Here is a 22248-nt window from a genome sequence, read left to right as displayed (position 1 = left end):
TGACAAAACTGGATGACTGTGGGGAACAGGCAAGGGCAGCTGTTAGGTGTGAATGTGACACTCAACACTCAGATGCTTGCAGTTCACAATTTGCTTTTATCAGAATCAGCAACCTCACAACTGCCATTCTGTGTTAACTCCAGCCTGCCCCTGGCAGACCTGCATTAACCTTTGCTTATGGAGCCACTGCAGGACTCCAGCAAACTAAAAAATACAAGATGTCAGATTCTCCACTGGTGTAACTCAGCATCTCTCCAGCTGACTTTGAAGGAACAGCACCTGCTTGCTCAAGCTGAGGATCTTACCCGGTGCTACTATAGCATCATTAAGTTGCCACATTCTTGCCCTGCTTCTGCTTTTGTCATCTAGCTACAACTTTTCTGTGTTGAAGACTAGAGAACGGTCTTTGATCCTCTGATAACTCCTTGAGACTCCCTAAGATAATTGGCCAGGACATTTCCTGACTTATCCAGGGTCATTTTATCTGCCCTTTTACTTGGAGAGAGGTTACACGCAAAAGAAAAGTCTTGGAGCCTTCACAGATATGGACGGCTTACATGAGCGCTGCCATGTGTGGTAGGTCAGGCACCCCTCCTGACATGAGGGACACCCCATTGCCACCAGGCCATGCTTAATCTTTTCTGCTACTGATGTGGAGACAGAAACCCTTCAGGGTGACCTGGGCCCTACAACTGTATACCTTTTTTGTCCCAGCTCACTGGGGGTGCTGGAAAAGCAAAGTAGTGAGCTGCTTTTCTGCTGATGGAGGTATTTGCACACTGTAATCAAGCAAACTCTCCATATTCTCTAAAGTTCTCATGATAAGGCATTTTCTTCAGTTCTAAAAATGATTTTTGTGGCTATTTTCCAAACAACTGCTTTTGTTCAGCTACATTATAACAGATGGTCACTGAAACTGTGTGGCATTTCAGTAACCACACAATGCCGTATAAAGATGTAACACCACATCTATATACATATTGCTTTTTTATTCAGTGATGACTTCCTAGTGATAACTCATTTTTGAGGTTTGCCACTTAATAAGACCACTGTTTTGCTAGTGGGTATTTCAACAAGACTGCGTAGTATTCTTTTTACCCAGAATGTTTTGCAAAATTCCATCAAATGCCTTACAAATGTCTGTTACCTTTTCAGCCAAATTTGTAATCTAATCAGGTTTCACAGTATCACAGTATCACAGTAGGTTAGAGATTGGAAGGGACCTCAAAAGATCATCTAGTCCAATCCCCCTGCCGGAGCAGGAACACCTAGATAAGGTTACACAGGAACGTGTCCAGGCGGGTCTTGAATGTCTCCAAAGAAGGAGATTCCACAACCTCCCTGGGCAGCCTGTTCCAGTGTTCCGTCACCCTCACTGAGAAGAAGTTTCTTCTCAGGTTTAAGTGGAACCTCTTGTGCTCCAATTTGTATCCATTACCCCTTGTCCTTCCATTGTTTGCCACTGAGAAGAGCCTGGCTCCATCCTCGTGACACTCCCCCTTTATATATTTATATACACAGGTTTGTCTGACAAGACCTGTTTTCCATAAACCCATGCTGACTGGCATTAATTGCTTCCTGTCCTTTCATTCTTTATCAGTTGAATCCCATATTCTATTATTTAGCTCCCCCCTCATCTCCCCTCCAGTTTGATATTAGGTTAGCTGGATTTTATTTACCAAGGTCATCATGTTTGTCCTTGCTGAATAGTGGCAAAACATCAGTCTTCTTCCCATCTTCTGGAATTTCTATATTATTTCAAGACCCATTAAAAATTAACGTGTGGAAGGAAGAATCTCCTCCAGCAACTATTTGAGACTCCTCAGGTGCAAGTTATCTGGCCTGATGAATTACAGGTTTTTATCACAAGTAGATGTTTAACATCCTATTTGGTTACTAATGGACTGAAAAAGGCTTTGGTTGCCTGATATGATACTGCTGTCATCTTACTTTTCCCAGGTCGAGGAGAGACATGTTTATTGAATATGGCTTTTTACTGCGTTCGTCTGGTAACTGGCTAATTCCATTGCTAGGATTTCTTCTGCATATGATGTACTTCAAATACTCTTTTATTTGTTGTCCTGTTTTGGTTTTGCCTTGCTGGATATGCAGATATCTTAGGCCTCGATATTCTATGTGTCATAATTACCCTTTTTCTTCCTTTTGCTGCAAACTACTGTTTCTCCTTCTAATCTCTGCCCCTACAAAATGAAGTCATAGCTGGAAGGAGAGAGAAGGGGTAAGAAAGAGTTCATTCTTCTCTACCTTTAGCATCTCCTTAATTATTAATAATACTGCTCTTACTTTTTTACCTTAACATCCCATCCCACTTTATCTTCATGAATGATTTAGCTGCACCCAGTGCTCTAAAAAGCATTGAGTAAATGGATTCTGGAAACCAAAAAGCCTTCTTAAATATGCTCTAGGTAGAAGGGAGTGCCAGCTTCTTCTTATTCCCTTTTCTGGTGTTCCATATTGACTGAAGGGCCCATCTTTCAGCAGGCTAATTCACGTGCACATAGTTGGTGGTTTCTATGTCAACCACCTCTTCTTCTTTTCCTTCTGTGCCTGCTTTTCTACATGGATGGAAGCTGAGAATACACAGGCTTTTACTGAGAGAAGAGCCACCATCCATCATCAGGTGACAGGCACTTTCACTCCTTCAAAGATGAAATCTGGTCCAGCAAACTACTAAATCTTTGTAAGCGACCTCATGATGAGAGGCATCATGCCAGCAGCAGCTGGAAGCCCTCCATATGTGTGTTTATACAGAAATACAGTGCTTTCCTATAAAGAAACACAGTCCTTTCCCAGCTTTGCATTTGGTACCAGCAAGAACTGTGGGTACAGTCTGCATCTGAAAATGAAGCCAAATGCAGCCTATTTTTTTTATAATCAAAAACTTGAGTATTTCTTACTCCTTGCAAGATTTTTTTTGATGCTGGTTTTGCTTGTTTGGGATCCTTATTGTTTAGTGGGGAATGAAAAAAAATACCCTGGGAGTTTTGCTTTAAATGAAAGTAGACTTGTGCCTCTTTTAGGTTAATAGGAAGATAGCTGTCAGGCCACATACTACTATGTTACACTCACACTTGGCAAAGTAGTTATCTAAAAAGAAGTTGCACCGTAACCATGTACTTGGGATCTGGAAAGGGTTTGGTAGCTATTCTGTTAGCTGCTGGCTGAGTCTACACTGCTGCTGGGAGAGGATGTGGGGCACAGATCTGGCCTGAGGGGTTGGGAACATGTGCAGTCCTGTCCATAATGGCTTTGGGAATGCTTTCTGGAGGAAAACATCTGCCAGACTGCCCAGGTACTGTTTTGGGGATGTACTTGAAGCAGTCCAGAACAGAGGCAGTGAATGGATCAGGGATTTCATATATTTAGCACTGTGGAAATTTACATTGTGAAAGTTTCATAGATGCAGGCACTGGGACAGGTTGGCCAAGGAAATGGTAAATGCTCCATCCCTGGCAGTGTTCAAGGCCAGGCTGGATGGGGCTTGGAGCAACCTGGTCTAGTTTGAGGTATCCCTGCACGTGGCAGGGGGTTGGAACTGGATGATCTTAAGGTCCCTTCCAACCCAGGCCATTCTATGATTTTATGAAATACCTGCTTCTTCCTTGTCTGTTATTAGTGCTTATTAGCTTTCAGAATTAAGAGACTGGCAATAATAATAATAGTAGTGATAAAAAAACAGGGGAACATTTACCTTCAAGTGTGACTGCAGGTTTATGTCACTAAGAAGTCAGTGAATGTGGTGAGAAAGAAAGGCTATGTGGGACTGGGAGCTGTCAGACTCCATACATGTGGTGGAGCACCTGGACTGCCCAGGGTAAATGGACTACAGGGCCCAGGCATGTAGAAGGACCAGTGTAGCACACATGATTGGCTAGATGGAAAACAAAATGCTCTTTAAGACAACAATTTGGAAAATTCCAATATGTAAGAGAGGAAATAAGGTTATTCAGCAGCACCTTTGGGTAATATAGCTAGGTTTAGATTCACCCAAGGATTTGGTGCAAATATGAAATGGAAGTAAAAATACATTGGAGTGCATGGACAAATATATCAACCATAAACTCTGTCCCAGAAAATGACTGTGTTAACAGAAGGTCAGGACCTCCTCAAACAACAGGAAATCAGAAACAGAAATCAGTATCCCCAGACATTAGTATGGTACTTTTCCTGCACTGCTTGAAGAGGAGTAGGGCTTGTCTATACTTCAAGAAAGATTTTAAATGATCAAAAGAAAGACAGAAAGCAGAACATGCATTAGGATTACAGGATTAAGAGTTGAAAACTGTTCAGCTGGGCCCATTGTACCAACTTCAGCAAACACTTGTGAATGAGACTCTACTGCTCAAGTCAGTCTGGGAAGCAGTGTGGAAATCATAGCTCATCAATTCCAACCATCTTTGGAGAAAATCCACAGAGACAGAACTTCTTAAGGAAAGGGGAGGAAAGGGGAGGGAGGGAGGGAGGAAGGAAGGAAGGAAGGAAGGAAGGAAAATTAGTGCAAAGCTGCTTCTCAAGGGAGTTATGTGAAAAATGAACGGTAAATACTCAAAGATATGCAGAAACTAGACAAATTGAAACAATCATGAAAGCAGCAAGACAAGATAGTGTAGTCTCAGGAATGAAATAAAGATCTGATAGTAAAACTAAGTAGATACATTCTCCACATAAACACTTTGTGTGTTTGAACTTATCCTTTTATATGACATCTGATGATGCTTCGCATGGTATTGAATTGTAATTCATGTATTCAGAGATCTTTTTACGGCATCAAAGGCATCCTCATGAGCTAAAGAAGCTCTTGATGAGTCAAAACTGACACAAAATAGTTGCTGAACAAATCAAGCTACTCATCTCGAGGAGGATTGCTGTAATTTGTGTTTTTCCTGTGAGTCATTCTTAAAGCCATTTTGACTTCAACAAATCTTTCTGGGACATCTTCAAGCCACAGAAGCTGGCACGGGTAATCCTTGTGTCAAGGATCAGTGACTAAAAATACTGTTATCAAATTTATAAGCTAAAGCCTGCCACTTTGCTTTATGCTTCCATCTCCTGCCTCTTTAAGATTAAAACATGGTTACTATATGAAATTCATAGAGGATAAAAAAATAATAGACCATGGGACCTTCACTGGTTCAATTACTTCAACTTTTAGTCTTCTATACATTTCTTATTATACCCAGCATTTGCCTTTATAGATGGCAAATTACTTTGATCACTGCCTCTGTGCATGTAAAAACTGAGTAATGAAAGCCATATCTTAAACAGCATCTGTTTGGCCACTGTAATTTGTATTGCTTATCATAAGGTCATATGGAATTTCTTGCAGTCCCCTTCTCTCTGAGTGGCATATGTGAAGGCAGTTTTGTATTTGAAGCCATGACTGTGACAAACAGGGACTAGTGAATCCATTATTGTTATAACATAGTTATAGTTAACTAGGTGACCTTTACAATGAAAAATTCAACTGATATTAATGCCATTTCTCCAGTCCATTTTAAATTCATTTGGCCTCTCATTATTAGCTTAGGCAATAGTCTGAACTATCTTTCCATGGTGGATTACCACCTTCTGGTTATAAAGGTATCACAGAATCACAGAATCAACCAGGTTGGAAAAGACCTTTAAGATCATCAAGTCCAACTGTTCCTCAGCATTGCCAAGGCCACCAATAAACCATGTTATTCTCTTTCAGCTTTCTGTATCAAGCCCAAGGATGAGGAAGAGGCAGATGAAGGGTTGTGCAGAGTTCTGCTCTCTGAGCCTCTGCTGAGTTAAATTAGATGTTCCTTTTTAAACCTAACTTGCTCTGAGTCTGGGTCACTTGTGATCAGACTGTCACAGCCACCCTCCTGACAGCATCACCATCCCACTGGCACTCCCACTGGGTCTTGCCAGAGTGTAAGCAGCTTGTCCCTGTCTGCAGTGTCCAAATTTCCACCACAATCTGCTCCTTTCTAAGTGGATCCAGAGTAACTGTTCAGGAGATAGCGGGGTGGGAACACAGGAACACCAGGAACATTAACTCTAATGGAGCTCGCTGGGTGCAGTCATAAGAGGGTAAGAGGTGGATGAAGCTAAATTGTGCAATTTTTCATGGATAGGAGATGAAAAAGGAAAGAAACATTTAACAAAAACATGTTAAATGTTGATTATTCAGCCTTAAAGTACCTGCTGTCTTTGTGTCCACTGACAAATGCTTAGCAGCCCATTTTGATGGAGCCACTTGAATCAGCACCTAAGACAACTGCTGCTGTATTCCAGAAGGCCAGATGTGTAAAAATCACATCAGAATTTTGGGGCTAAGATGTGCCAAACACTTCCTGAAGACGTTTTTATTTATCTGAGGAGCTAAATTAATCCTTGCACAACTTACTTCGTCTTGCAACATAATGTCTTGAGAAAACATTCACAAATAAAAGTTTCTATGTGCTTATAATTTCTGATTCGCTTCAAAATTACATTAATAAAAGACTGAAAGCTCAGTTTTCCCCCTCTTCCCACCAGTGCTGTCTCATGAGCCTAATCAAGATGAGAAGGCACTTGCTATTTATATTTGCCTGGTTTTGACAGTTTGCTTACTAATTTACTTTGCTCACTAGCCGAAAGTCATATAACGCCTTCGCCACATGTGGTAGTAGCACACCTAAATCATGGAGTTGTAAGCAGCACACACTGTAATATAGACCTCTGTACACATTTTGTTATACTTAAAGGAAAACAGAGAGAGAGGGAAAGGGCCTGTTATAAGACAGGTCTTTTATGAAAAGTTCTAGATAACATAATTGGAATAGAAACAAGGGGGTCCTATAGAAATGTAACAGAAATTACTATAAAACCTATGGAGCATTACATCTTTCACATGAACTTTTTTGAGCCTTTGTATAGAATTTAATAGCAGACGTATCTGAGCTATAGGATGGTTCAAAAAAAACCCCAAACCCCTGCAAAAAGCTTATCATTTTGTGTTAAATTCCACAGGAATTTTCCACAAGGGCTGGGCTGTTTCTGAGGTGTATCCTGTGCGTGTTTCTTCTCTGCTCCTGCGGCGAGCTGAACTTTGGTTTTAGTCTGCAGCACATTCTGAATGCACGAGTAGTCTTTTGTGGGTAAAAAAAAAAGAAGGTAGTTCTCTGTCTCATTAATCTGCAGATTCATGTGGAAGTCTATGCTGTCTTAAACTTCATTGGCAGGTCACCATCCAGCTGCATGAGCCATTGTGTTTGAGTTTTAAATGGGGATGTACAATAGGCACCGTACCTTCTGGTGTAAAATATACACAGAAAATCACATACCACTTCCATCAGCAACTGAGGTTTTGTATTATTTCAATGGACTCTGGGCCCTTTTTTAGTGCATGGGGGAGCTAAGAAAGTGTACATAAAGGACTGCATAACAGCATCCTTTCCTGACTTGGTAGAAATGAGAGAAACTACACATTTTTGTTGGTGATATCTGAGGCAGGTAGATTATGTCTGAACCGTGAACACAAGATTAGCTGTGCATTAAATCTACTACTTTTAGAAAGCCAACCAGTTCAGATATTGAAACTTTTCAATTGTTCCTACCTCAAAATGAAAAACAGACTTTGGGAAGATTGCTGCTGAAGCCAATACAACAAAGATTTGAAATGACATAAAAGTATAAGTTTCTCCAAATTTAGGAAGGAGGAAAAACGTCCAAACAGTAATAAACCACCATCAGGTCAACGGGTCCATCTACATGAGAAAACCAACATTTAACAGAAGGGCCTCTGAAACTTCAGAAGAACCAAAGATTGGTAAGAAAGCATTTTTATGAGAAATAAAATGTGCCTTCCTGTCAGGGAGGAAGGGAGTTGCAGGGTGCTTGAGAAATGGAAAAAAGAATGCCATTAAAGTCTGATATGAATAAAGATCAGGTGAGAGAGGATGTCACCCTGTGGCCTTTGGAACTGCATTTCTGCTGCCTCCTGAAATTATGTTTTCCTGAAACAAAGGAACAGTGTTATGGAAAAGTGGGTGCCAGGTACTTTAGGAAAATGAGACACAGCGAAGCGGATAAAAGAGACAAAGACAATAGCAATCGTATGCAATAAAGTGAAGGCAGCTGAGGTCTGAGACAAAGGTGAACATTCTGAGCCAGCAAGATGACTGAAGCAGGGGAAGGAAGGAGGGAAAGGTGATTCACAATAACATTTGAAAGACATTGGCTTGAATATTTATCAATGTCACAGCAAACTTAGCTTGGCAGCCTTGGTGGCTGACTTTGTTCTTTCAGCAGTTTCCCACCCTTAAGATGACAAACAGGAGTGTGGTTCGAAGTACAGCTCTTAAAGTGAGTTCAACGCAACAGTGCTCAGGCTCACATGCCAACTGCACCCTCATTGTCATGCAGTTTTGTAGCTTTTCCATAGAAATAGCTGAGGTATTTACTTGCATCAATATCGCATGGAGTGGATTCAGTCCAGGCAGCGTGGACTGTTGTGCACTTACAGAGATCAGGAAGCAATGTGCCCCCACCACACAGTGGGACATGCAGAAAACTCTGCAGCTGCATCAAGTATCTCACTTGCTCTGAGTCCATTCAAATTCCAGTGTAGGTCCTTGTCCTTGGTCAGTGTTCTGCTCCATCTTTAGTTTAGAAATAGCTGAAATAACTCTGAAGTGATTAATTCACCTGAATGACGATGGATACAAAAGCATTTAGTGAAAGCCTAATTTATGCTGCTTTCCTAAGAGTTATTTCTGCATGTAATAATGGTATTCTGAAGTGAATGGTTCCTGAAGGTTAAGATGCACATACTATTAAGTGACTTGGAGAAGTGCCCAATCAGTGCATTTCAGAGCTATAATCAAAGCTGTATCCCAATTTTTCCAAACTTAAAGCTGCAGCCCAGCTCATATCTATAGGTAAGGATGGAGCAAATGTCACGCTACAAAAAGACAGAAGAAGGAATTTGTCTCTTGGTAACATTGGTAGAAGTGGAGTTAACTCCAGATGTCACACTGCTGTAACCAAGAGCTGAATTTGGCTATTCTTCTTGAATCAATGCTATCAATAAAAGTCTGCCAAAAACAACCAACTGGTAAATATTAATTTAAACAGAAAAATTGGAAATCAGTTTCACACTGAGATGCAACATGGGGCCACTGCATGCTGGCAGCAAGACGACAATGACACCAAGTGCCAGCAAAATACCTGGAAAGCATTACTTCTGTGTGACATCCAATAAAGATGCCACACACACCCCTACATTTTTCAGCGATTAAATATTTGCAAATGAAAGTACCTCTTTTCCCAATTCCCTGTCTGCAATGGCCAAAATCCGGCCCAGCAGTGCTGTAAGAGAAGTTTTTGGGGTGGCCCCTCTGCACAACAGCTGTTTCGCAGTCTGATAGTAGCGTCTCCAACCAGCTGCTTCAGTTTGCTCCTGGCTGTCACTACTATAGGTTAATAGGAACAGAGGCAGGAGAAGGGCCTAGGCCAGCGTAAAGCAGAAATAACAACGTTTTCTGCCAAAAGGGAGTGTGGGATAAGAACTTTAATGGGCAAGCAAACAAAGAATCAGACTGAAGCCTGAGGCGCTTCAGTGTGTTGGCAACAGACAAGCAGTCCTGGAACAAGTGCAGCCCAGAGTCTCAATTTGAAATGACTGTGTGGCCCCCTTGCCAAAAAAGTTTGGCTCTGTGTATACATGTGTGCATGTATATCTATATCCCCACACCAAATATGTAGTTGTGATAATCATGTAGTAAATTACAGAGCCATATGATAAACTGCATGTGCCTTTGACCACCTCACCTGCCCTCTGCTAGCTAATCCATCTCCATTTGGATTTACTCTGTCATTCCAAACGGAGGCTTTAATCCTGCAGACACTTATGTGTATGCTTAACTTTAAGCACTTGAACAGTTCAACTGAAAACAAGTTTGGCTGTGTGTAATTCCAGCATCGGCTTTAGGTACAATCGTAGTCCTGCCTTTTACGTTCAATGGTAGCAGTCTGGGCTTGTGATTTATATTAGCTGATAGAACATTATCTCTAGCACTGGTGCTGACTGCTGGTTTAGTGTATGCTGTGGATAAATTTGTATTATTCCACTTACACCAATTTACACCACCTTAGAACCTGTCCTGTCGAGAAAGGAAAGTAATAATGATTACTAGACCTGATCTATAAACACTAGGTCAGTACCAGACCAAACATAAAATGAGGGCAGGGTGCAAGTACTGGATTTCTTATTCCTACAGGATGGGGTGCAGGCTGATGGTGTTCTACTGTGAGATCTATGCGGCTCCCCCATTTCATGAACATAAGGAAGGTGTTGCATAGCTTCCATCACCTGCTCCCATATGGCTTCAGCTCCTGATTTTCTCTCTGCCCACTTCCATAAACTGTACAGAAAACAAAAGAGTAAGGCAGCAGAAGAGAAGTGTAATTGTATACTGCAAAATAACATTCATAAGTCACACAAACACTAAACCCTACGTATAATAAATCTGTCCTTTAGGGACAGTCCTTTCCATGTCATTGTCTGGTACTTATGTTGTTGTTCATCTAGCTAATTACTGCTTTGAAAGGTATAGTCCTGCTGTCATGCCTAGATTAGCAGCAAGTGTTTGGCCAGCTACTTTCTTGTCACAGTTGATAATTATTTAATGAGTTCTGTTCTTCCTAGGAAAGCAAGATTGGGATAGAATTGGACTTATTTTATCACAGTAGCATTGCTGCGCCTGTTGGCAGCTTTGACAGCAACAGTGCTGGATTTCAGCAAGACAGAAGAAGAAGGATTTCCATAAGTAGTTCCTGAATCGGTTGGAAGCAACGGGGAAATTAATAGTAATGAGTGAATCTCAATAGATACTGACTCATTACTATGTTAGCTGCCAGTCTTTTCCTGCAGCTGTAACCAGGCTGGAAATTGGGTGATGCTCTTAGCTAAAACAAAAGCCATTATAAGTTAGTTCAATATGTTGCTAAAACGGGAAACCTAACTTTAGATCTCCAGATCTCTCTGGAAGTCACATTATCTTTTGTTTTATTTGTGCAGCATAAATCTGTTGATAAATAAAAGAGTATCATCAACAGGACCATCTTTCACATTACCTGTCTGCAAAAGCATTCAGAGCAACAAAGGCAGATAAAGAGACACTGCGCTGAGACCAGGTTAGAATAGCACTGGCAAAGGCTTAGCATATTTGTAGCTATCTGCTGCAGTGGGGTGTGTTTTAAAAGCTCTGTAGTAACTGTTCCCAGTTATTTTCCCTGCCTGTCTAGAAATTTTAGAAATAAACAGAAAATTGCATGGCAAATGTTAACTCCTGGAAAGCTGATTACAAAAAATATGAAAAGGATTTCATATTTTCATATTTCATCAGGTGAAAAATACCTGCTGGAAATAAAGATGTTACATTTGCTGTCAAAATGGGTTTTAATTCAAGCGTTTCAAAATTTTCAAAGTCAACACTAAAAGCATTTGGGTAAATTTTAAATACCATTTTTATGTCATCATTTTACTTCAAGGAAAACTTGGGAAGAAATTTTATTCTATTTCAGAATAGGGAAAACACTTTCAAAGAGACAGAATTTCCTACAAAATGGGACTTGTAGTTCCTACTTACAGTTACCATTTCCCCTCATACTGAATTGTGTTTTGATTCCCAAAACGTACAAACCTTCTAATTCCTCAAGGCCACAAAGCATGGGCATGCTTTTCTTTAAGGTTACAGATTCCTTTTGAGCTCGTGTGTAATCCTTTCCCTTACCCTTAACTCTCTCCAAAACATGATTCACATCTGAGATACACAGGAGGGTTTGCCCGTCACTTGCTTTTCCTAGAAATGGCACTGAATCATCGACTGGCCACCAGCAAACAATGCCATCATGTCCTACATTGAAATGCCTTCTATATGGCCACATCACTAAGCACAGCAGCAGTAGCCAGACAGGGAAAAGTTGGTTTGTCTGAAATAAATGGCCTGAAAAGCTGGAGGACTGATGGTCTCAGCAAACTGCTCTTATAAACAGCAGGAGCAAGTGAACTCTGAAAACAAGAATTTTCTTGTTAAGCAAGCATGCCCAGTATTGCTAATAAATAATAGGTACTCATTCAAAGTATACAAAATGGACAACATCTGATTTTTAAAAATATATTAAATCTAATATTTTTCTAAGCAAGATGATATATTCTGTATTAAACTGTCATCCCAAATGAGGACCATGCAATCAGGGGAAGGTTTAGCTGGTTATCTCGATGCATTTTAAGATTACATCAAGGGTTTCAATAACCTGTACTTGCTGAAGTCAGGGAGGAAGAGCATCCCTATCTCTGATATATCCTTTAACCTTCCTTCCCGCCTCACTGGCTGAGCTGTGCCATGATGTTTGCAGAAGGGATACAACACCAGAGAGGAGCCATTCATGCAAGATAAGGCACTGAACAAAGCCTAAATTCAAATATCCCCTAGTCTGAGGGGAGTTTAGGTCTGGATTTGCATCTGATCTTTGCTGCCATTTTCAAGTGAATGCATTTTTTCACAATAAACTACTTTTGCCTATTTCTCCTACCAGAAATGTGTGGAGTATCAAAACCAGTGTTAGAAATGTCTACTAATAATCTATATGTTGAACATATTATCCTCTTAGTATTTCCATCCAGTCTTTATCTCTACCCATTTCTCTACTCATGCATGTAACCAGAGTGTTTTGATGATATTCAAGGTGGCATAAGAGCTTTGTTTGTTATTTTCTTAATCCAGAGTTTGGTCTGGACCTGGACTCTACAAAAGGCCCCATCTATGCTCTGCTGGTTCTCCACATACTTTGTGCATCAGGTTGAAACAGGATTTTACTTCTCATTAATAAGATGCACAACTCCAACCTGAATGGGCAAGGACACCCCAGAGCTATATGGTCACAAGTGTATCCCACTATGTGAGAGTATCCCCATGTCCAGACACTGTTAATGTGAGTCCCTCTTGCCTCCTCCAGTAAGTCTATCCCCTTGTTACCTTCTCTCACTTTTGGCACTATGGCAGAAAGAGATTAAGCTTGTTAGGCAGGTCTTGTCAGGCAGAGAGTGTCTGGAGGAACTTCACTCACTGTACATATCCCAAAGTTTATAATGTAAAGTGAAGGGGCAACTCTATTATGTGTTCTGCAGTTGTCCATGGAAATGGAAAACAAGAATCACAAGTGGTTAGAATGAAATACTTCTCTGCCCTACGTCAGGGCAGTATAACTTCCAACAATATATTTTCTATGTGTAAAAATCAAAAGGAGCTCTGCCTGCAGAAGAAATACAGGAGAAAAGTAAGAAATAGGTAATTGCTTTGTGACTAAACTAATTAGCAGTGCAAAATGCAAGCAGCAATAATGCTCTTCCATTCAAGACAGTCTCATTTTATTTTGAATTGGTGATCTTTTAAAGCCCCAAACGTTTACTCATTTGACAGGGGTGACTGACACAGAAGTCAGCATCTTGTGATCAACAGGAAAAGAAAGGAAAAGAAGAGCACTAACTATTCTGATGTCATCTCCCATTGTTATTGTTGTTGTTCCTCCAAATAATGGAATTCTGGAAGCAAGAGCATAAATCTCAAAGCTCAGCATTGTCTCATTCAGAGATCAAGGTCCTTGTTGCTGATTGATTCATGCATTTTTCATTTGGCTAGCTAATATCCTTTAAATGGAACAGACACTTAGGAGTGAAACTGGAGCTATTCTCCCTCCCCCCCCCCCCCCCCCCCCCCCCCAAGGATTTAGCATAAGTTAAGCAAGCTCTTGTATGATTTTTGGTAGAAAATATGATTTGTGGGAAACAATGAATATTATTCATCTCAAAAGTCTAACATTAATTTTACCAGCAATAAGCCTGGTGCTTCTGTACATTAAGAGCACTCAGATTTTAAGGTGAGATTATGATCCTTTCTCAAGTTGAATAATACCTAATTCTTTGAGTTAACCCATTGGAAAGAAGTATTAAGACATCACTTGACACGGGTAAGTGTCAATCAAGTATCACAATCTAGCCCTTAATGAAACTTGTAGAAACTGAGAGTGTCCTCTACAAGAATGAGTCTGTAATCCATATTTTTCTAATCTTATGGCCATGTTCTACCTTCATTTGTAACCTTTAGACAGCCGCATGGTAACAGCCTAATGTAGCTACTTACATTTCACTACAATTTTGCTAATTTTAAAGCTGTCTGAGATATTGTATAAACAATACAATCATAAAAAAGTTGTCTTTTCTTCAAAATTTCAAATGTCAATTTGTTATATGACCATTATAATATTTTTTTTCCTAAATGCAGATAAAATAGCTGTTCAGGAATCACAGAACTCACTAGGCTTGACATGGGATAAAAGAATCAGCTTTACTCTAAGGAGTTGTTTTTCCTTCAGACCTTTAGGTAAATTGCAGTTTATCTCAGGCTTATGATATAAACCTCAGTGTCTGAAAGAGAGTTGATGTCTTTTCTCTTTGATCCTGCTTCAGTGTAGCCACATTGCCAGTTCTTCAGAACTCTTACCCTCCTCTTGAATATTTCTCAAGCATTCCCTTGCAGTGGAATCCCAGGTATTCCAAAGAATAATTTTTCTTCCTGTTTTAAACACAAAAGCATATGCTGAACCTGCACTACCTCCTAAAACATAGCCCAAAAGATATTTGGATTGCTGCTTAGCATGACCAAATCTAAGAGGGGTGCACAGTATCAAGATTGAAATAGCAACTCCAATACCTCTATCCATTTGGTAGCAGCATATAGTGCCTGATGGAAGACAGGAACGTAGCCCTTTGCCATTCAAGTTTCTGGAGGCTTCCCACTAAAATATACTTCATGTCTTATGGCACACCGAATTATTTGCCATCAGCACTGTCTGAGTGCTGGATTTGGATTTCTGAAGGATGTGTACTCACCCTTCCTGAACTGGGTTTTGGGGCCCAGATGACTGCAGTGTGCTCAGAGGGAGGTGAGAAGAATAGAAGTGATCATGGACTTCTGGGAATCCTTGGAAAAAATTGAAGAAACCCATGGGTGTCTCCCTTCCCACAGATAAAGGGCCCATATGCCTGTTTTCCTGGACATAACAGGCTGTTGGGAACTGTGCATCAGCAGCTGAGATGTACCCTTCTTTTGTCTGGAAAAAAAAAAATAGAGCAGGAGTTAGGAAAACAGCTGAAAGAACTTTCCATTAGAGATAATTCAGTCATCAAAAGAGAAATCTGACAACACAAAGAAAGGAACAGTGAAAGACCTAAATAGTGTGAATAGAGAATAGTAAGTTAGAAAGAACTGTCAAATGCTGAATGGTGCATTTGGAGATTGTGCTGCTCTTCCTCCTAGTATCAAAAATAACACATCACAGAATGATTTGGGTTGGAAAGGACCTTAAGATCATTCAGTTCCATCCCCTGCCATGGGCAGGGACACCTTCCACTAGACCACCCCATCCAACCTGGCTAAGAAAAATCCCACTGAAAAAAATACATTGATACATTCTGGACTACAAATAACTCATAGTCTGGGGTTGTATCTGTAGTTAAAGGAGGAAGAACATGACATTTAAGGCAAAAGACAGGGAGAATGCTAAGAATAAAATGTATAGAAAGAATGAAAAAGACATTCTGCAGTATTATGCCAGGCATTTGTTGGGCTCAGAGTAATTCTGGTTGAGATAGGTCCATGTCCACGTGCTGAGAGAAGAGCAGGCATGGGACAAGGAAAGTTTTCACATCCAAGCAGAGTTCTTACAGCGGCACTGGGGCAAGATGATCTGACCTTCTTCCTGCTGGACTGTGAAGGTTGTTTCCTGCTTGGTCAGAACATCGCCTCTGACATTGCATCTGTGCTGGTGTTTTGATTGTTATTCTGGTGGATACTGGAAAAAAGATTAAACTCCTCTGGAAACCGGGGACATCTCTGTAAAAATGAAGTGCTAGAGGAGAGGTTCGGGGTTGTTTTTCTTTTCTTTCTCTCCTCTTCTCCAAATTTCCTTTCAGGGAGGGGAAGGCAATTCTCTGAACTCCATGACCAACTTCGTGTGTCATCTGTTGATTCTTCCTTCAGGCTGAGGAGAAATTGGGGCGTTTCCAGGCCTCAGTTCCACAAATCATTTAAGCATGTGTTTAAATGCCTCTCTGTTCAGTCATGCAACCTCAACACCTTCTTAACCCTGCAAGTACACATGGAAGTTTACAGCAAATAAGGTGGACAGGCACCTAAGAACTGGGTCTGAACCCTATGGAAACCCTAGGCAGCATACTGGCACCAGTAAGCCCCTCAGATTACAGTCACCCTTGCTAAGTTTTGTGATAAATAGACCAACATCACAGAGGTGTTTTCAAAGGAAGATAAGGGGCAGGAGATGAGAAGGGCTGATGACAGGTACAGTGCTGTGGCTCTTGGTCTCTGCCAACCTCCAGCACCTGTATCCACTCCTCTGGGCTGCAGCTTTTGGGAAAAACCCTGGAATAACAAACACAGCTGCACCTGTGCAAACATCCTTGGCTGTGTGTTTTCTTGGGGTGTTTGTAGCAATAGCAATTGAGCATAAAAGAAAGCACAAAGTTATAAACCAGCCTCCATGGAAACCTGCTCTGCCTTGTTTTAGTGAGGTAAATATTGATGTTAGTGATATCTTCTGACTTGGGGTTACTTTTTTAGTAGTGCATCGTGGACATGTGTGAGCCTGAAGAATTAGCTCCCTCCATTAATAGTAAGATTTAAAATACTATGAATTGGTCTTTAAACATGATTTTATTGATTTCCAACTCTTATAAATCTTATTCAGCAATGTTTTTACACCCTTTACTGCTGAAATTATAGATCTTTCTGGTGCTTCTTTAAGCCAGCGTGTGTTTTAGACTTTCTTGTCCATCTGGATGGACTTAAATCCAGTGCAACAGGTATTGCTACATCACGGCCGACCCCTTTAGTCACATTGTCCCTTTTCCCTGTATTCCTTCCATACGTTAGGGAATTTGCTGTAACTTCCTGATGTCATCTAGAAATTTCACTGCTGAATTTCAACATTCTTATTCCAATCCATGTTCACTTTCTTCATTGGTTTAAGCACAGAGGAAGTGCTCCCTGCCTGAACAACTTCCCGGGAGGGCAGGGAGGAAGGGTTTGGTCTTACTTCACTTTAGCAGCCCATAAATGTCAAGGAGCAATTCCTTTGGGGCTGGTATTTTCTTTGCTTGGTGACAATTTGGACAGCTGGGGCAGGACTGGCAAAGCCCTTGGCATACTTATATGAAAAATACCATTTTTTTTCTGTGTAAATTCCAATCCATTTTCAGTCTCAGATAATTCCAAACTGCCTGAAATGAAGAGTTTTAAAGTGGGGCCAAAAAAATGTTAAGTTATCCAACCCACACGCACAGGCTCACTGAAATCGGAGGGTTGAGCTATGGCAGAAGGATTTCTTAATTGATAGCTGAGACTTGAAAAGTCAAGATGAAGAAAACAAGTTAGACAATTTCAAAGGTGCAAGATCAGATCCTCATATGAGGCCGCTTGGATGCCTTTTATTTGTATTTAGAAAAAAATCCTTTTTAAAATCAAATACTTCTGTAATCAGATTGCTTTAATCAGATGCTTCCCAGCCTTTCTATAAAGGAGGGAAATGTGAGTTAACACAATTATGTGTGTCCCCAAGTAAGGGAAGTAGGCATTCTTCCAAAGAGCCACAAAGGAGATTTAAACCCATCACTACCTCTTGGTGCGTGCTGTCTGCCTCCAGGGTTCAGTGTTTCACTGCAGGCTCCAGGACATTGGACTTGATTCTGCTTTCCTGAAGGCCTGCAGAGCTCAGTGCAAACAGATTACTCCAAGCTTAGTTGCAGGGCTTTACTTTAGAATCCTAGCAAATGTACAGCCGTCTTCCACATGCCTTCTCAACGCTTACATGGCTTCAGTTTCTGTGATGAAGGGATGCGTTGTTCACACAGAAGTGCAAAAAGAATTAACATTTGCTACCTCACCTTCTTTCTGCTGGTGAGGCCAGAACAGAGTTAGCAATCAGCAAACAACTCACAGGATGTTGGTCTGGGATCCTGCTCACATTTACTACCTGGGGCACTAAAACCACACTAAGAACTAAGCTACTCTTAGCAGGTGATATAAAGTCCTGATATGAAACTTGCTGCTGATGGTAATTAGTGGTTTTGTGAAGTGTTGGATGTTTTGCAGAGGATCAGTATGATATTCAGTCGAATGCATTCCCACTTCCACTTCTGGCTATGGCTATATTAAAATCTAATACTGTATAAGAGTATGCTGCATTGATACAGACACCATTAAATGGGGATTACTGCAGTGCTATTTTGTCACTTGGTGTTTCTTAAATCTATGTGGTAAGTGTTCTGGGATAGAGCTTTACAGTTTGGGGTGTTCTTGTTTCTCCGGAGACATAATGGCCATTCACATACTGCAGAACAAGTGCTGCCAGTGAACGCTCCCAAGCACCGGCACTTTGAGCACATTTCAGTTATTAGAGGAGATCATAGAATGGTTTGGGTTGGAAAGGACCAGCTCCAACCCCTGCCACGGGCAGGGACCCCTTCCACTAGAGCAGCTTGCTCCAAGCCCCTGTGTCCAGCCTGGCCTTGAACACTGCCAGGGATGGGGCAGCCACAGCTTCTCTGGGCACCCTGTGCCAGCGCCTCAGCACCAGAGCTCATCTCAGTCTCTCCTCTGTCAGGTTAGAGCCATTCCCCTTCTTCTGTCCCTGCATCCCTTGTCCCAAGCCCCTCTCCAGGTTTCCTGCAGCCCCTTCAGGCGCTGGAGCTGCTCTGAGCTCTCCCCTTAAGGAGCCTTCTCCTCTCCAGGCTGATCCAGCCCAGCTCTCCCAGCCCCTCCTTCACAACCTCCTCCTGACTCACTCCAACAGCAACATCATTTTCACCTGGTGCTCTTGTGCACCCCAGGTGTCCCTATGTTGGGTTCAGGGCAACTCCCCTCATTCCAAGGCAGGTTTTAGGAGGGGATAAAGCAAACAGAAAGCAGTTGGGAGGTGGCTGCCGGTGGGCACAGCTCAATCTCTGGGTTGCAATGCCACAGGTGGGAGCATACATCATTGCTCGCTCTCCTCCGAGGCTGCGCGTCCCATCAGCACACCGTAGCCATGGCACCCCTTGAGCTCTCCGAGCAGCGCAGGGACCGTCTGCCTGCTATAGGGAGGATGGGGCCCGAGGTCCAGGTGCCTTCTCCGGGCGTGTTTGTGTGCGGACCACCCCAAATTGGCGCTCTGCGAGGCTCTGCCTGTGTTTTATTATCGCTTGCTGACATCTGCTGGCTACGGCACGAATTATTTCGGAGGGCAGCCCGGCTGGCCCGAGCCGCGCCGCCGGCAGGGACAGGCTTTGCTCGGGTAGAGCCAGCCGAGGCGGCCCGGGGCAGCGGGGCGCTTGCAGAGCTCTCGTCAGGGCCGGCGTGGCTGTGTTGCCGCGGAGCAGGGCTGCCCAACGCCCTTCTTTTGTGATATTCCTCTTTTTCTGTTGTTGTTTTTAATGGAAAAGCCCTTCTTTTAGTGGTACACACAGACACCAGTATAGTTAGAGTGGGTGTTGGTGCTTGTAAGACAGCAGCGTATCCTTCAGAGCAAGCTCCTTGTGCTGAAGCACGTAAGCAGCTTTTCACACTGCCTTTGAAGAGATGGGAAGTGGAGCAGTTGCAGGCAAATTGTGGGGTTTTCTTGGCTGTTCAGTATCCACTTATACTCTCCCTTTCCTTATGTTTACAGAAGGGAAACTGATGGACAGCCCTGCTCTGGATGGAGTCGGTGTTCCCACACAGGGCCTGTGGCCGGTACATCCCTCAGAAGCCTCTTGCCTCCAACTGTTTCACTAAAGGTAACTAAAAATGTCAATGCTATGCTCAATGCCAAAGGATGAATTAATGACAGAATAAGATTCCACTTCTTCAGGTATGTGCTTTTAAGGTACTTCATCGGCACCAACAAACAAGGGTTTAAGTAATCCCTGGCTGTGGCAGGAGTTGGTATAGCTGTCCCTATCTTCTGGATGGGTCGCGTGAGACAAAGAATTGCAGATGACTGGCTCTGAGCAACCTAAGGAGAAAGAGCTGGGTGTAGGGTTTCTACACAGGTGTTCAGGTTCTTTTTGAGCTCATCTCTGGTGTTTCAAATTAGTGCTGCCTCAAAGTATTTCCCTGGAAAGGTTTCAAGCAGTTGTTTGTGCTTAACTTGCCACTTGTGAGCAAAACTGTTTGTGGTAAAAGGGAATAGAAATAAGCAGGCATTAATCTCAGTCTGAACTGTGTTGAAGTCCTCAGAGCTCTACATATCTCTGTGTTTTACTGTGTACTAGAAGTCACATGGATGCTGCCGACAGATTGAGTTTTGTGGCCCCTTTGCTGTCATGGTGGAAATGCCAGTTTGGGTGGCTCATGTTGTAGGGGTGTGAATGGAACAGAGAAGAGCTGAATTCAAAATAAAAAAACCTAATCAAAAGCAAAACTGTCCCAGGTGAAAGAAGAATATTGATGCAGGAGAAAATATCCATTGGGAATCCAGTGTCCCTTTACCTTGCTGTGCTGTTTTTCACTGAGCTGGAGGAAAACAAAGTTAACCTCCTTCATGTAACTGTGCCCTTTACTGTATCTTAAAGGCTAGAACTGATTACCTTTTATCAATCCTGTCAGCACTTTAAGAGGACAAGACACCTAGTAAACAAAGACTGGTCAAAGTGGTGAGACACTATTTAAAACAGATAGGAAGGTATTTTCTACTTTACTCATGCAAAACAAGTAGTTAACTTGCCAGCCTGGGAGCATGTAAAAGCAACTTGAATTTAATAGCTATTTAAAATCTTGTCTCCTCCTATATATTAGCTTCTCTATGGGTGCTGGAAATTATTTCTTTGTTTTTAGTTGGTTGATACCCAACCAAAAATAGCTCTCTCAGAGTTTATCCATTACCAAGAAAATAGAAGTTGACATTGCAAATCACAGACGGACAAACCCAAATGCCTGCACCAGAGATGTGAGGCCAAAATATTCCCTGAATAGCAGACGGCATGGATTGATACATAAGCACTTCTGGCCGTTCCTATCAGAAATGATGCGCTGTGTGGGATTCATTGATCCAAGCCAAATGACAAACACTAAGAAATCACATGAGTTGTGCAAATGAAGATTTCCATGTTCTCAGAGCTTAGGGAGTCATCTTTTCAGCAAGCATATCTGAATCACATTCCCAGAAAGACTAAACTAAGGCTTTCCACCTTTCCTGATTTGTAACTCTTGAAACTGTGTCTAGTGGATCTTCAGATGCTTGCAAAGGAAATACATCTATTTGCAGTATACTTACTTTTCTTATGCATTCCTTAGAAATAGCTTTCAGATCCATCAGGTTTTGCAGTTCATATATTAGAAACCCTTTCACTGAAGGCCCAGTATCAGTAAAAAGAATTTCAACAGAAGCTTTCTTATGTACAAGGCATACAGATGATACAGGCTTGAAACTCCTGATTTTGTGAGGAAATGTTGTAGGAATGGGTTCAAAATGTTATCCTAAATGCTTAAATTAGGATAAAATCAAGGAGAAGAGATGATTTGTAAGTAAGGGAAGGAATATGTTTCCTTTTGACCCTTACTGGGAGAAGATAACCCACCTAGTTTGGGCCAAGTAGGAAAGTGGACAGCATGTATACGCAGCAGGGTGACATCCTAACACTGTATGCCAGAGCTGGGGTCTCTCTGAAAGACAGTAATCCTAGAAATCCTTTGGGCCTGGGGTAGTTGTGCCAAGTGGGCTGACTTAGAGCTGCCTTTGCATGCCAGATTGTAAGGATTGTTTCCCAACTGACACACAATTGCAAGAAGCAAGACAGTGTGGCTAGCACCATGCTGACCTTTTGGCAGTAATGGCGAAGAGTTGCAGGTTTCTTGGTTTCCCCTGAAATTCTGGATATTCAGCTAGCACAAGCCATGAAATGGTGAAATGCCAAGTACTAATCCAAAATTTTAAGACATAATTCAGGGATTTCTGTATTAAACAGTCACTGCATAATGAGAATTGCAGTTTTAGTGTGTTCCAAACCAATTGTAGAATTGTAGGGTTTATTTTCCACATCAGATAACCACATTGTTTGTAAAACCACCTCTATAATGCAAAATGGGGACTTCACTTTCACTGAAATAATCCAGAAATACACAGTTGAAACTCCCATAGCAACTTTACCCTGCCATGTTACAGCTATCTACCTGCTGCTACACT

The 22248-nt window shown here is 41.8% G+C and overlaps 2 long non-coding RNA genes across 2 annotated transcripts; both read right to left on the bottom strand.

The window, feature by feature from the left end:
• Positions 1–4133: 4133 nt before the first annotated feature.
• Positions 4134–10761, bottom strand: LOC133209605 (uncharacterized). The gene is made up of 3 exons (XR_009724695.1): positions 10343–10761; positions 8489–8676; positions 4134–4443 (listed from the first exon to the last, which is right to left on the bottom strand). It is a non-coding gene; the product is annotated as an uncharacterized LOC133209605 (long non-coding RNA).
• A 2465-nt stretch (positions 10762–13226) lies between these two features.
• On the bottom strand, positions 13227–16218 carry LOC133209604 (uncharacterized). The gene is made up of 3 exons (XR_009724694.1): positions 15786–16218; positions 14924–15144; positions 13227–13287 (listed from the first exon to the last, which is right to left on the bottom strand). It is a non-coding gene; the product is annotated as an uncharacterized LOC133209604 (long non-coding RNA).
• Positions 16219–22248: the final 6030 nt, after the last annotated feature.

The sequence above is a fragment of the Neopsephotus bourkii genome, unplaced genomic scaffold (genome assembly GCF_033783945.1).
Source record: "Neopsephotus bourkii isolate Nb327-2 ecotype Australia unplaced genomic scaffold, CSIRO-AGI_Nbou_v1 NB_354, whole genome shotgun sequence".
NCBI lineage: Eukaryota > Metazoa > Chordata > Aves > Psittaciformes > Psittacidae > Neopsephotus > Neopsephotus bourkii.
Note: the sequence above shows the minus strand (reverse complement) of the source record. Positions and strands in the feature narration are given on the sequence as shown.